This window comes from Sus scrofa, chromosome 3 (assembly GCF_000003025.6).
Source record: "Sus scrofa isolate TJ Tabasco breed Duroc chromosome 3, Sscrofa11.1, whole genome shotgun sequence".
NCBI classification, from domain to species: domain Eukaryota; kingdom Metazoa; phylum Chordata; class Mammalia; order Artiodactyla; family Suidae; genus Sus; species Sus scrofa.
Genome location: NC_010445.4, coordinates 81,903,521 through 81,909,112, shown reverse-complemented (window position 1 = coordinate 81,909,112; position 5,592 = coordinate 81,903,521). Strand labels below are relative to the sequence as shown.

General features: G+C 41.2%; 1 long non-coding RNA gene across 1 annotated transcript; it reads left to right on the top strand.

The window, feature by feature from the left end:
* On the top strand, positions 217 to 3,638 carry LOC110260008. Its single transcript, XR_002342707.1, has 3 exons — positions 217 to 294; positions 1,454 to 1,529; positions 2,515 to 3,638. It is a non-coding gene; the product is annotated as an uncharacterized LOC110260008 (long non-coding RNA).

Below are 5,592 nucleotides of genomic sequence, written 5' to 3'. Positions count from 1 at the left end.
TCTGAAAACTGACTTGGGGCTCAAGGAGCTGAGTGAGCTAAAATGGGTACACTTGTTTCATGTTCATGGAGAAATTAAGGGGAACTATGGTTGGAGCAGAATGATCAAGGGAAGGGAGAGTAGGAGATAAAATCAGAGCCTCATGGGCATTTGTCACAAACTTTTGACACAACTGATGACAATTTAGAAGAATCACTACAGCTGCCAGGTTAGGAGTGGATAGAAGAGGGGAGCAGACCTGTTAAGATGCTACTGGAATAGCAGAGGCAAGAGGTGATGGTGGCTCAGAACAAGGTATCAGTCGAGTTGACTGCATTGTGGTTAGTTAATGCATCTTGAAGGTAGAGCCAGCAGTGTTTTCTGATAGACTTGATGTAGTGAGAAAGAGAAGAGACAAGAATGATCTCCAGGTTTCTGACTTAAGCCTTGGAAGGCTGTAGTTGCCATCCACTGATATTAGGAAAACTATGAAGAGAGGAGTTTTTTGTTTTGTTTTGTTTTGTTTTTGGCAGGGCAGGGGTTTGTGTCAGATCAAGACTTTCATTCTGGTCATGTTGACTAAGAGATGTCTACTAGATATGCAGGTGCAGAGGGGTCTTGTCAGTAATTGAATATAAGAGTTTAAAGTTCCTGAGAAAGAGCAGTTTAGATATAAAACTAGAAATAGTGTGGTTTCAAACTTTTTATCTGTTTGCTTTTCTACTCTTCACAGTTTGGAAATTTTAGGTCTATAATTAATTTGTAACTGCCCCAATTCCTTTATGTCAAGATTATTTGGAGAGAAAGAGAGAGAGGGAGGTGGTGGGAAAGAGGCAAAACAATAGAAGGAAGGAAGGAGGAAGGGAAGAGAAGGTGTGAGGCAAAGGGAGGGAGGCAAAAAGAGAGAAATCGATTGATTGTTGGGAGATCAACAGTCTAAGAACGTGTTCCTTCCCTAAACTCAATCTGCTTCAGATAGAGGGCACACTTTTGAACAGTTCAATCAAACTCTAAAAACCCTTAATTCTATTTTTCCACAAATACACATCTTTCACTATTTCTAAGTCATTCCTAGTAGATCCTCCATTAGAAATGGCTCATAACATTTTAACTCGAAGTTCATCAACCTCCAACCTTTCAAATAATTAAATATTTAAATGCTCAGGAAAGCCCACATTTGTGAAGCAAGAATCGTTTTGCAATGCAAATTGTCACCCTTAATTTCTCTGCTGGTAAAATAAGACTTAGAGGGATCCGGTTTGCTTCTAGTGCGTGTAAAATAGACTACCTTCCCCCACAGCCTGGGTTCTGGGATGTCGCCTCCCTTTTAAAGACCCCTCTCTCACAGAAAAGTCACAAGAGGGAAAAGGAAAAGGAAGAAAAGGGAACAGACAATCCAATCTTAATGGTCTCAGGTACATTTTCCAAGCTGATTACTGGCCCTTTTCTTTAATATCAACTGCTCTGTGTAAAGCCGGAACAAGCCTGGAGCCTTCAGAGATGATTTGCAGCTCCAGAGATCGCCAGCATCGGGCAGGACCAGTTCACAGGTGACTTCCTATTACTGATGAGCCTCGTACCACCTGCCTGGCAAACAGAGAGGAAGGCGGCCCCCTGACCCCCCAGTGACCCCTACCTGTGGGAAATCAGAGTGTTTACATCTGCCAGAAGAAGGGTTAATCCACGGGGCTGAATTTGCATCCTCTCTTTTTTACTGCCTAAGACTTTCTTCATTTACTAACAGAAAAAAAGAACTTATTTCCCCTTGAATTTAGTTTTGAGGACTTAAATGCATGAGCAAGTGTGGACAAAGAAGAAAAAAAGGGAGCGAGAGGGAAACTTCAGTACCAGAATTCAAGAGAGCCTTGTCTCTGCTGTCTTCATCTGCATTAAATTGGTCATGACCTTCCAGGTGTCTGTAAGGTTGAAGTGTTTGCTGGACCATTTCGAGCTGAGCTGGCCGGTCCATGTGACCCTCCTGACATCAAGAGGCAGGCTTTTAAAAGAACAGAGGCACCTTGTCAGGGCTCAGGGGTCACTAATAGCCTGCCTTGGGCCCTCCAATAGGTCATGTTCAGCTTCCTCATCCAACACAAAGGGAAAGATGAGGGAGGCTGGGGAGGGGAGGGGGATAATTATCATTCTGGTGTTTTGTTCCTCAGGCCCCAAGTTATGCTCCATGTCACTGTGTTAATGTGCCTGCAACCAGGGAGACACATAATGCTCCTCTCAGCCCTGTTTATTAGCAAGATCCATTTGCAAAAGGCCCTTCTTTTGTGCCACAATATGAATGTGCTTTGATGGCAAATAATTACGGCAGTCCTTTTGACATGAAGATCCACAGGCTGCCCTAGTTAAGCCAGTAATTAGCCTGTCCTCCTTTTTTTTATATTATTATTGAGAAACTACAAATTATCCTCATATGTGCACCGGCCATTGCTTTTTCTCCTTTCTATTCTCCCACTCTCTCCTACTTACTCTCTCCCGCTCGCCTGCTCGCTAGCTCTTTTCTCTCTCCCTCTCTGTCTCCCTCAGCACTTTGGATAAGCGGAATGCAGCTGCACAAAAGCAAGATAAAGCTCGACCATCAAGATGATGAACAATCTGGATGAAGAGCCTTCGAGATGAACACAAAAGCTGGAGATGTGCAGTTGATGTAGGCCTGGACAGCTGAAGAATGCTGTGGACTAACGATGAATAGCCCTCATTTGTGAATATACAGATTTTCCACGATGAATAAAAACTGAGTGGAGGTCACAATAAATAAACTTTCACCCCCCCCCTTCTTCTTCAATAATAATTCAGGTTCCCGGCACCAAACAGCTGTAAATTGAAGGTTGTGCTTAGTTTTCTCAACTCTCAAAGGGGATAATTAAGCTAAGATCACATTGTTTGATATATTAGTGTAATGATGAGCTACTATATTCTGCTTGTTTCGAGTTATTTTAGTTTTTCTTTCCCATTATCTTTTTTTAAATTACATTTCAAATACATTTTAAATGTAGGAACAGCAGTTCTGAAACAGAGTTTGCCCTGTGTTTGGATCTATTTGAAATGTATTCATATAACATTTAATTAAAGCAGCAACATCCCCCTTTAGAAAATGCGTGGAGGTAGAAATATCTATATTATCTGACTAGTTCTGACACAATCTTGCCAAAAGGCTGACTCTTTTTCCTTATTGGTGCAAGATAATTAGACCATCATTAACCTCCTGAAGCATCACTGTCAGTATTTCTTGTGTTATAGAATCAGGATTTGGGAAGATTTTCATAATTTTGCTTAAGATCACTGAGAAGGCAAAGATCAGTTCTGAAACATGCTCAGCTTAAAAGATTTCTGAAAACCAGAAATCACAAGGCTACACTTTAAAAAGGAACTCAGCCCAAGAGAGATGCTACAGACGGTGTCCCTGTGCTCTTTTAACACCCTCTTCTATTTGTGAAGTTTTGACAAGAAAAAGGCACAAATACTGTTTTGTGTTTTATTAATGGAGGTTAGATTGTCGCTTTCTTCCAGTAATGTCTGAACTGAAAAAGTATTGGAAAATCTGAATATCTACACCAAATAAAAAAGAGAAACATTACATTTCTAGAATGTTTTCTCCCTACTTTTTGGTAATTATAAAATATTCTTTGTTTCAAAGGCAGTTTAGTGGATTTTGGGGTTTTTTTGTTTGTTTGTTTGTTTTGTTTTGTTTTTGCTCATTTCATTGGTTGGTTAACAGATTATTTTTCCTAGGAAGTTTTCCATTCTCTCCATTGAGTTCCAAACCAGAGTGGGTTCTACTGTATCCACATTCAGGAAGGTCTCCAGATTTCAACCAGGTGTAGAAAATGATTTATGAGCCGGGACACTGAGAAACACTGAGAAGTTTGAACTCATCCTTGACTCCATTGTGATCTAAGCCCCATGAGAGAGAGAAACTTCTTAAAGTTCTTAACTCTGGAGACCTGTAACTCAAGGACAGCCCACCCACTGCAGGATGGAAAACCAGCCACCTCATGCTTCCTACACTCTACTCAAATGAACCCTAGGGGAAAAAGCAAGCAGTTAAATGTCCTGTCTGTGTGTGTAACATGAGAAAGCAAGGGTAAGAAACCTGGACCAACCCCAGATTGAAGAGTCTGAGCCCAATCACAGTGTGCCTGAGAGAGAATTCTCAGATTCACAGAATCTGCTTTTGTTTTACAGTATCCATAAACCAGCCAGAGGCAAAAGAAATTGGGCAGTGGGCCTCAAACAAAGGCCACCATTGCCACCTCTGTTTGCTGCCATCTTGGGACTGCTTTGAAAAAGACCATTAAATCTACTTGGAAATGTTACACAGGTTTCAGCCAAAGAAGCTTGGTCTAGGCATTCACCTAGCCAAATATGAAATACTTTAATAAACTCTGAAGTACTGGGAGCAGACCAGGTCTGGAAGGAGGTGCAGGCTGGTCTAAACACTAAGCTAATTAGCATTTTCTCACCTTTCTCCTTAAGACTTACTAATTCCACCCACAATTTATTGAGTATCTGCTATATCCTTGGTAGTTTTCCAGGCTGTGGAATCTAGCAAAGAAACAAAACAGGTCATGTTCCTACTTTCATAGAACTTAGATTTCAGTGGGAGAAGATAGACAGTAAACAAATAAGGGAATAAAATATAGCATACGAGGAGGTAGTGACAAAGGCTGCAAAGTAATATAAGGCAAAGGATATAGAGGAAGTGGATGTATTTTATATAGGCTGGTTCGGGAAGGCCTACCCAGGGTGACATTTGTTTAGAGACCAGAGGAAGTGAAGGAGAAAGCCATGTAAAAGTCATGCAACTTTATTGGGAAAACATTCACCAGGTAAAGTGAGCCCTGAGTCAAAGGCCCTGAGGCAAGACTATGTTTGGCATGTGCCTTTGTCAGCAAGAGGGGAGCAAGGATGAGGAGAAGAAAGCATGGAGTTGAAGGGGGAGGTGAGTTGAGACAAAGGAAATTGTCTCAGTAATTTACTCACTCTGGACATTTTAGGTAATTTGCTTCTTCTTCTTCTTCTTTTTTTTTTTTTTTTTTTTTTTTTTTTTTGTCTTTTTAAGGCCACACCTGCAGCATATAGAATTTCCCAGTCTAGGGGTCAAATTGGACCTGTAGATGCTAGCCCATGCCACAGCAACAGCAATGCAGAATCTGAGCTGCATCTGCCACCTACACTACCACCAGATCCTTAACCCACTGAGCAAGGCCAGGGATCGAACTCGCATCCTCATGTATACTAGTCAGGTTAGCTACCACTGAGCCACCACGGGAACTCCTAGGTAATTTGCTTCTAAGTCTTTATACTTATGAAGTGCTAAAAGGAATATTCCAAGGGGATGGGGAACTGACTGACTCACTGTGGTATCATGTTACAAAATGGTGTGTGTCGACTAGCACGCATGCGCTATATCTATTGCACACACACACACAAAAATACCTCCCTCCAAAAAAAGAAGAAAAAAATAGGCAAATGATTTGAACAGACTCTTCACCAAAGAAGACACGTGGATGAAAATGAAACATAGGAAAAGTTGCTCAATGTCATTAGCCACAGGGAAATGCAAATTAAAGCTATGAGATACCACTACACATATATTATAAT